The sequence below is a fragment of the Mesocricetus auratus genome, unplaced genomic scaffold, assembly GCF_017639785.1.
Source record: "Mesocricetus auratus isolate SY011 unplaced genomic scaffold, BCM_Maur_2.0 Super-Scaffold_100003, whole genome shotgun sequence".
In the NCBI taxonomy this organism is placed as follows: domain Eukaryota; kingdom Metazoa; phylum Chordata; class Mammalia; order Rodentia; family Cricetidae; genus Mesocricetus; species Mesocricetus auratus.
Window position 1 is genome coordinate 102,625,678 of NW_024429188.1, and position 10,748 is coordinate 102,636,425.

A 10,748-nucleotide genomic window follows, 5' to 3' on the forward strand; every position below is an offset into this window, starting at 1 on the left:
TTTTACAAGAGAGAAAGGGAGGAAGGGAGAAAAAGAGAAAGAGAGCGAGCGAGAGAGAGAGAACTGGCGGTATGGCTGCTACAGAAATTGCTCTTTTGGAGACTAAATTTCAAAAGGAAAGCAAAAGGTAATAATAATAAAAGATAAAACTATCACGTGAAACAGGTATACCAGTGAATTTATATATAAATTTTCTTCATTATTTATATGTATTTCCCAAGGAGTGTACCGACAGAAATGCTTTCGTGTTCATATTTATTCCACCACTGTTCCCAATAAACAAAATAGGAAATCATAATAAATGCCCATCTACAGATGAACGGATAAAGAGGATGTGGTACATATACACAATGGAGTTTTATTCAGCTCTAAAGAAAAATAAAATTCTTAGTAAACTAGATATCTGGAACCGAAGAGCCTCATGTTAAGAGACACAAATCCAGGTCCTTCCCGAGGGCTGAGGCAACGTGAATTAGAGTCACACATTAATCGGCTGTCCCTGCCTCATATTCATTCAGCTTGGTTATCTCGTACCCAACTCTTAGTTTTCATCCCCTTATTCCCAACCTAGCTGTGTATTTTATTTCTTGTGTGTGGCCACACTTGGCCATGGCGAGTCTTGTGCCTATGGTGAACGGAGGACAACTTTGGAAAGTCAGCTGGTCCTTTCCCCCTACCGTGGGTTCCCGCAACAGAGCTCATCATTTCAGATCCTTTTATGCAGCTGCTTTTACCCTCTGGGACACCTTTGGGCTACCAAACTACCTCAATCCCACCGAGATCATGCACGTTGAATCCTAACTCCGTATGTCACACACTTGGTTTGAGTCACACGTTTGCTTTTACTTTAAAGCCACACCGCCCGCCAGCCGACAAGTCTCATTCACTGACTGAAAAAAGTCCACACCCCCAACTCCACACCAAACAACCCTTCCCGGTTTCTGTCCCTGTTCACATTCCCGGGATCAAGTGTACCTACCACAAGCACTCCTCAGCGGTGTCTGCCCAGCGGCCACCCTCAGCAACTTTCTTCATCTTCTTCAGCTCTGATGGACTGCTGCGTGGGCTCTCCTCATTCCTGTTTCCTTACTCAGACACCTCAGGAACTAAGACAACTAGAGGGGCGCTATTGCTACTCTTACAGCTTCTAGACCAGTCAGGTGTTCTGGCGTCACCTTCTGCCCTGGAGCAGCACTGCTCTTCAGACCGGGCACGCTCAAGCTTGCTTCAGTTACCCCTGAAGCAAAATAGCCAGGTTTTCCAGAACTCTGAGAAAGGCACATCTGCCGTCCCCACCGATAAAGAGACCCGAGTCCCAGAGCTAAGAGAAGTCTGGCCATGTGCACATTGGCAAGTCACAAAGACAAAGTTGTTTTGCACAGGTCCGAACCGGCTGAGGGTTAGTGTACAGCAGAGACTATCATCACAGCCTCCTCAGATAAGGATACAGCACCTCAGGGATACAAAGCAGAGCCTCTTCCCACCACCCCCATCTCTCTATCTTGTACTCACTTGTAGGAAACTGATTGTCACGACTGGGCTGGACTGTGTTCCGTGTGGCTTCGTCAGCTTCTCTTGCCTTTTGAAGCAGCCGTGAGCCCGCCAAGCCTACGTTCAAAACGCAACCTCTGCGCATGCGTCTTATGAAGCCCACTTTCAGGAACTGGGGTAGAAGCGCCCATGTGAGTGTCCAATGAAAAAACAGTGGGGTCAGCAAGAGGTCAAAACCGCTGTTCACTATCTCAAATTGTTTTCCTCAGGGGAAGACTGATGTACTGACGCAGGGGTCTCAGCTAAACCTTTTAATAGTTTTCAACTAGTTTGTGTTTTAGTGCCATATTACTTCTTAAAACATTCTTCACTGTTTCTTAACTCTTATTTTTAAAAAGGAGTGAGCCCTCACGCCGGGCATTGGTGGCGCACTCCTTAAATCCCAGCACTCGGGAGGCAGAGGCAGACAAGTCTCTGTAAGTTTGGCGCCACCCAGGTTTACAGAGTGAGTTCCAGGACAGCCTCCAAAGCTACAGAGAATCCCTGTCTCGAAAAACCAAAAATATTAGTGGTGCAGGGGTGGCCAGCAGGGGTCCCTGCAGCAGCTGCCACCCTAAGAGGCCTAGGCTTCTTTCTGTTCTGAAAAACTGCCAAACCACTCCCAGGGTATTTACCTTAAACCTGGATAGAATCTAGTATTGGCACTTAGCAAAATATTTCAAAGTTATAAGATCATGATATCATTTTGTACTACAGAAAAAAAACAAAATACATTGTTAAGTGTTTTTTTTTTATTTTTGGTAGTAAAAATATGGATGCCAAGTCTGTTTAAACTACTGAATAAAAAGACGTATCACATGCAACTTGAATTCTTGTAAATGTTTGTGATTGCTAAATAAAAGATTATTCAGTCTAAAAAAAAAGAAAACCCGAAAATAAATTATTTATTTACTTATTTCGTTTTTTTGAGACAGGGTTTCTCTGTATTGTTTTGGAGGCGGTCCTGGAACTCGCTCTGTAGACCAGTCTGGCCTCGAACTCACAGAGATCCACCTGCCTCTGCCTCCCGAGTGAGTGCTGGGATTAAATGCATGCGCATAAATACTTTATTTTAAAAGAGGAGTCCTATAATATAAATTTCAGTAGGGAAAGGTCTAGTTTTTCTAGCCCTTTGCACCTGTAAACATCTCCCCGTCCCTTTTTCTCCAAAATTGAAGGTGTAACTAAGGAATTCTTTATTAGCATCTTCAAAAGTGGCTATCCTGAATCATAATAGATTTATTTTGGCACACACAGTGAAAAGATAGCATATCCTTGTTAGTCCCTAGGGACAGGAAATGGACAGATTTCTTTAAATCCCTGAGGCCTGGGTATCACCTGAAGATAAGGACACAAGGCAAATACCTCTCAGCCCTGTGAATTACAAGGATAGGCCCCCTATTCCTTCCACTTAATCTGGTCATGGGAGGGCTGCTTATCTGAGATGCTGACTGCATTAATGGATGGAAAAGGCCTCCAGGCTGGAGCCTCCTTGCTTAGTCTAAGGAAACTGGAGGCATCCTAAGGAGGAGTGGTGACCAGCAATTACAGTCACTGTTTACCTTCTATGGAGGATTGGTACACCTAACTTCCTCTGGAATAAGATTCCATATGTTGAATACTCTTATGTAAAATGTGTTTGAATATAATGTGTGCACATAATTCTGTATAGTTTAAATCACAGATTATTTACATACTATTTTTGCTGTACATCATGTAAGATTTATTTCATCATAAATATTTAGGTACTTTCAAATACATTTATCAGTGGATATTTAAGAAAACACAGGCAAGCATTGTGATTATAGCACTGCATAACAAAAAACTATTGTTTCCATTTGTGATATGAATAATTTGTGTGTAAAAATAAAAACGTCTTCTGAACATTGTTTAAAAGGATAAATAGATAAATATTCTGTTCAAAACATACTGTAAATATTTTCTAAGAAAAATAAAAACACTTTAAAGAAAATTTTAGTCTTGTAGTAATAGTGCATGCATTTAATCTCAGAACTCAAGAAGCAGAGACAGAAGAATTCCTGTGAGTTTAAGGTCAGCTGGCCTACAGAGCAAGTTCCAGGACACTCAGCGCTACACAGAGAAACTGTCTTGAAAAACAAAACAAACAAAAACATTAATGATATTTTAAGATATTTACCTTTCCCTACAAGAAGAGAAATAGTGTGGCTAGAGCAGTGCTTCTCACCCTTCCCAATGCTGTGACCCTTTAATACAGTTCCTCATGTTGATGGTCTACACAGTGATTCTCACCCTTCCAAATGCTGTGACTCTTTAATACAGTTCCTCATGTTGATGATCTACACAGTGGTTCTCACCCTTCCTAATGCTGTGACTCTTTAATACAGTTCCTCATGTTGATGATCTACACAGTGCTTCTCACCCTTCCTAATGCTGTGACCCTTTAATACAGTTCCTCATGTTGATGGTCTACACAGTGGTTCTCACCTTCCTAATGCTGTGTTCCTTTAATACAGTTCCTCATGTTGATGGTCTACACAGTGCTTCTCACCTTCCTAATGCTGTGATCCTTTAATACAGTTCCTCATGTTGATGGTCTACACAGTGCTTCTCACCTTCCTAATGCTGTGATCCTTTAATACAGTTCCTCATGTTGATGGTCTACACAGTGGTTCTCACCCTTCCTAATGCTGTGACCCTTTAATGCAGTTCCTCATGTTGATGGTCTAGACAGTGGTTCTTACCCTTCTTAATGCTGTGACCCTTTAATACAGTTCCTCATGGTGTGGTGACCCCCCAACCACAAAACTATTTTGTTACTACTTCATAACTGTAATTTTGCTACTGTTATCAATTGTAATGTAACATTTGTGCTTTTCTATGCTCTTAAATGACGCCTGTGAACGAGTCATTCTAACCCCTCAACAGGGTCGTGACCCATAGGTTGAGAACCACTGGTCTTAGCCATTTTTATGCTCATTTCTAATATTTTGTTTTCCCCCAACATAATATTTTTATTGATTATTTTGGAATTTCATAACATGCATCCTGATCACACTCACTTACCAGGTCTGACTGTTATCCTTATGACCTCCCCTGAAATAGAAGAAGAAAGAAAAAAGTCCAATGTGTGCTGCTCATACATTCACTGGAACATGGTCTAACTCCCAGTGCCCATTCTCTTAAAGAAAACTGAGTCTTCCCTCACTGCATCCATGTCAGAGATCATCAATTATGGAGAGCTACACTTCAGCATCCTTATCATAATTTTTAAGAGTTCTCTTCGATGACTTTCTTTCTAAGCTGTTTCTTTGGGAGGATAGGTATTGTCACAAAGCTTTCTATGTTCTTCTTTCTCAACTGTGAGTCTGTAGTTATGAATACCACTGCAAAAGTAGCTTTTTATCCTTTGCTGCCAGCAGGAACATGGACCATGAACATCCACATGGTCTCCATCATCAGCATGTGTCACAGACCTCAGCATGCTATCCAGTGACAGTACAGACCATGGACATTTACAACAGCCCTCTGCCACAGCACAAGCCGTGGACCCTGTGGCAACGTAGGCTAAGGACATCAATATGTCCTCTGGGTCAACACAGGCCATAGACTCCAACATGGGCCCCAGCAGCAGTTCAGACCATAGACATCTATACAGATTCAGGCAGAAGCACAGACCATGGGGAGATGCATGGACTTCAGTGGTAACAAGGGTTATAGACGTCAACACAGCCCTCGGCGGAGGTAGGGACATGGACCCAGACATGGCCCTTGGCAGTAGTACAGACCACAGACATCAGCATTGCCTCAGGTGGCTACACAGGCCACAAACATCAACCTTCCCCCCACAGCAGCAACACAATTAGTTCTTTTGGATTGTGTGCCAAACAATGGCTTCCACTGTGACATTTTCATACATTTCATTGTTGCTGCTTTCTCATTTTCATTATTCTCCCTTGTCTTCCTTTCTTCCTCGTGTTTTCCCCCTTGTACCCTCCAAATAATCCTTTTGCTTTCATTAACATATGCATATGAGAGAAAACATGCTATTTTTATGTTTAGAGACTCCTAATTTATACTTAACTTCTCCCAAAGGAGATCTGAGTTTTGCCAGTGAGTTAAGAAATCCAGTCGTCCTACCCAAATGCTCACTGTGAGACAACAGGTAATATATTTCCACATCTGACTGTGATAAATCAGTAGGGAGGAATCACTTTTGTGATCAGGGCTTAAAAGTTTGAAATGTTGGTCAGTACATTACAGTGACAATGGCCTTAGGAAATTTTACATGAACTCAATAAAATTTGTTGTTTTAGGATTTATAGTCTTTTATGAGCTGAGTATTCCATGCAGCCAGGCACCTCATAGATCCATGTCCACGCTGTGAGGCTCCTGAAATCCCACAATATGGGTGAACTAAATTGTTTATATATTGCCTGTCATGAGTAGCAGTTTTTCTTTCTACAACTGATAGTTTTCTTCCCCAGAATTTTATTGTCATGTGAGGAAATTTAGTAACTATATTCCTTACCAGAAGAGATACAGAACACACATGGTTCATTTCTAACCTATGAAATTTATTTGTTATTAGGATATCCTGTGAAAAACAATTAGAAATGCAATTTGACTGTGAGAAGGTACAGGAAGAATAAATAAAATGGGACACAAGGTTAACTTTAATGGAGAAAAGGTGGATAATGGGTAGTGAACCAGACAATAAGGATAGGCAAAGAAATAGGTATGTATGGACATCGTGGATAACATGTAGAGCAAGTTCTTCCATCTGAGACCCACTATCTTGGCCACAATTGATTTTGAGTGGAATCTGGGCCTGGATATGTCCAAACTGTAATTCAGTATTGCCAATGTGTCAAGTAGGATAGGGATCAGTGATGGAGTAGAAGGACCCAGAGTGAGGAAATGTGGAGTTTACCACAATTGATTATACTTTTCTACAATCATTGTTATAATTTCTTCTCACATGTCTACATTGTCAGCAAATGTGGAAGAAACAGGGTGAAGGATTGCACTATCCTTTTCACCTTGGATTCTCTGAAATGCCCTTCTAGATACCTACATGAGCAAGACGATGTTGTAGGTGTGGATGCAGTAGAAAGAATTTGGCTCCATCATCTTTGGGAACGATTTCCATGTACAAATGTTGAAGGAACCAAATCTTTCAAAGCCTTCTTCAGTGTTATTTCCATGACTAATGAAGAGCCTGAATTTGAATGCAATAGTTTGGTAGTAAACCAAAATAAAAGTTAAATATGACTGTTTTGGAAGCATCCCTGTGGTTGTTGCTGGAAACATACACCCACTTTAAGAAGGTGCCTAAACCTGGAGAGAAGCAGCTCAGCAGTTAAAAAAAAACATACTGCTCTTAAAGAAGATCCAAGTTGAGTTCTTAGCACCCAAGTCAGGCAGCTGACAACAGCCTGCAACTCCCACTCCAGAGCATCTAAAATCCTCTACTGGCTTCCACAGACAAACACCACACAGATATGCATGTGAACAGACATGCAATCATGTGGGCATGGTGGCTATGTTGGAGAATCGTGGTTAAAATTCCTTTCCAACTTAAAGTAAATGAAGTGAAATGAGAGGTTACTTTTCTGCCTATGCATGTGCGTGTGAGTGTACACACACACATGCACACATACACACACGTGCACACGCACACACACTTTATAAAACAAAATAAATTTGAAAAAAGAAATGTGACTATTCAAAACCACACTAAAGATGGTTCTTAGTTATAGCAAAGAAAGAACACTGCATAGTAAGTTAATTATCCTTGTTTTCCATAGCCAGGAGTGGCCTACTTTCTATGGAGGCAAAGCATTTAACTCAAGAGGCACCAGGAGCAACACATGAAAGGTATGATTCACAAGGTAGTTTATCTGTAACTTTGAGTCTCTTTACATCATGCCCAATTCTTTTCCTAACTCAATTTGTTCAATTTAGTGCTTTTCTAGGGTCCGTTTGCCCTACACTCTTTATGATACCCTGTGTCCACAACAGTGCTCCCACAATGAATTGGTTCAACAGACATTTCCAGAATCTCAATCAGGGAGTTGCTAAAGGGAGTCACAATGAGGGCTGAAAGGAAGAAATGGTGAGAGAAAGGTTGGAAAGATAGGCTTTTGGGGTATGCATATTTTCTACTAACCTATCAACAAACAAAATAGGTGATAAATTATTAAGCTCAGTAATTGAATCAAGTAGAAATAGTGACTTTTTTAAATCATTCAGTCTCTAAGAATGGAATTGTTTTGCCTGCCATTAGATGCTCAGTTGCTTAAAACAAAATGGACCTGTTTTGCAATATTAGCTTCCTTGGGTCACACTGTGGGAGAGGTACTGCTCATTTTCATACAACACTTAGCAAGAAAATCCAGAGCCCCTTACAAGGAGGAATTTGCCCATGGAGAAGGTTCTTACAATGTTGAACTTGCATGTACAATGGGAAGCCCAGTACACTGGTGCACTCAGGTGAATGTATCCTAAGAGGAACACTGTCTTTCTTTCTTTCTTTCTTTCTTTCTTTCTTTCTTTCTTTCTTTCTTTCTTTCTTTCTTTCTCTCTCTCTCTCTTTCTCTCTCTCTCTCTCCCTCCCTCCCTCCCTCCCTCCCTCCCTCCCTCCCTCCCTCCCTCCCTCCCTCCCTCCCTCTCTCTCTCTCTCTCTCTCTCTCTCTCTCTCTCTCTCTCTCTCTCTCTCTCTCTCTTTTTCAGGACAGAGTTTCTGTCCTGGAACTTGCTCTGTAGACCAGGCTGGTCTCGAACTCACAGAGATCCATCTCTCTCTGCCTCCCAAGTGCTGGGATTAAAGGTGTGGCTACCACTGCCAGGTCTGGAAGAATGCTGTTTCAAAGCTTTAGCATCACTGAAAAGTGGCAGGGAGCACATGCCAGTCCCAGGATTCATACTTTCTCCACAGCATTTACTTCAGGTTTGCCTTAGAAGTGTATGACCCTTCCTAACCTTTCATTAGTTCCTGATCAGTTTTCTAATAAAGGGAGACAGTAAGAGTGTCTTATTGAGTTTGGGACCATACACAGCCTCAGGCCCTCAGAGACGGTAACTTCTGGAACTGCATGCCTGGAATTGTTGAAGCCTGAAGCATCTTGTCCTGTGAGAGGAACAGTAAGAAGTAAGCAGCACTGGAAAATCCAGGTACCTGTGAAAGTGATGTTCCTATGAAGCCCCATCTCTGTGGGACTCACAGAGAAGATTACCCTTGGATATGAAAAGTATGTGGGCCAGGGATCTTTCCACCTACCTTAGCTGATGTGGACATTATTCTTTGGAAGCCCAATAACTTGTTTTTTAATTAATTTTTTATTTAAATGTAAAAAATCTTATTTTACATACTAATCCCAGTTCTCTTTCTCTCCAGTCCTTCCACTCCCCGCACACCATCTCCCTATCGCATCCCCATCCACTCCTCAGAGAGGGTGAGGCCTCCTATTGGGGATCACCAAACTCTGCCATATCATTTGGGGCAGGTCCTAGGCCCTCCCCTATGTATCTAGGCTGAGTACCCCTCCATAGGGAATGGAAGCCCAATCACTTATAATTCAAATCTGTTTAGATGTCTTCAAATCTGTTTGATGTCTTCCCTGGCCTGAGGGAGAACAGCTTTTACGGGGTAGGTGAGATTTCCTTCAACTCCTCCAATACAAAAGTCCAGAATCCATAGAATAGAACTTAATGTGAGCATTTTGCCTGGAGGTTTCATAAGCCAACTATGAGGCTCTTTACCATAATTTAAGATGCAGGATCCTTACTATCATGTCATGCTCAAGCAGAGTGTCACACTGGTCTGCCTAAGTGACATATGGATTCAGAGAGCAGCAATTTGTCTTGTGGGCTACAAACAAGAAAAAAATGTGGCATGAAATTCCAGGGCCCTGCTACCACAAAGACCTCAGAAATCTAAAGTCATTTCCAACTGGTGAGCAGACATATCAGATGCTCCTGTGTTCATTTAATTGCATGTGTGGATAAAAAAAAGACAGAAAACAATGATCTTGTGCAGGAGTTAGTAAATTAGGAAATGCAGTCTGTCCCCTGCTGTCTTATAAACAGCTTACTGTCTCTGAAGCCATGCCACGTAGAATTACTTGCTTAGGTATACCATGAAATGACTTCTAATATATTGATTGCAGCATCCAATTATCATCTCTGTGGGAAAAGAGATAACAAATGTAAGAGACTAGTAGAAATGAAGCTCTTTTCAATACACCATTCTGTAGAAAGAAATGCCAAGATGGAGAAAAGGCAAAAAGTAACTGGGATTCTGATTTGGCAACAGGTCGTGGTTTTTGAACCCCTGATCATCAGACATTCCTGCCCTCTTTTTCTCTTAGGTAAGTCTTCTGAGATTGACAGTCTGACATAACTACCTTCTCAGATTCCCCATCCTATTGATTTAGGAGTCAAAACCTTATCTAATGAATAATTGGAGACTTGAGACCGTTCCTATCTCTGACCATGAGTTCAGTTATATGACATGCTGCCTGTAACTTTTCCATTCTCAAAGTTTTGAAACAAGCGGACTCCAGTTACAGCTAGAGGAGATGGGAGGAGCTTCCTACTTATCTATAACTCTGATGAATCTTATGCACACCTAATACTGAATATGGAAATCAACACCCAATTTTACAATACTTTCTTCTTTTCCTTCACAGAGCATAAGTAGCATGAGTTACCAGTTGCTGTTGTTGTGGTTTTTTGTCAATCAATTTTACTATTCTATAACAACATCCTTAATGTTCTTATTGTCTGTGGCTGCTCTAACAAAACAAGGAGGAGGGTACGTGTTTGTAGTAGAAGCTGCAGGGTTCCAAAATAATTTGTTCTTACTCATGTCACCAGTCAACATGATTTCCCCTTGTGTGCTCTTTCTCTCAGAATCTCAGGAAAATAGATGGAATTAGAAAATGTACTGAATGAGGTAACCCAGAACAGAAAGTCAAATGCTGCATGTTCCCCTCATCTGTGGTTCATAGCTCCAAAAATTCAGATCTGGGTATATAACCTGGAATAATATAAAAATCAGGGGAATTAAAAGAGATCATGAATGTGTTGCTCTAGAAAGGGGAATAGCATGATTCAGGTATGATATGAAGAGGAAATGACAAAAATGCACTGAAGGGGCTTTATGTGGGGAAGGGGATGAGAGAGAGAGAGAAAAGAAGATTTAAAAAACCACTAAGGGGGACGGAAAAATGACT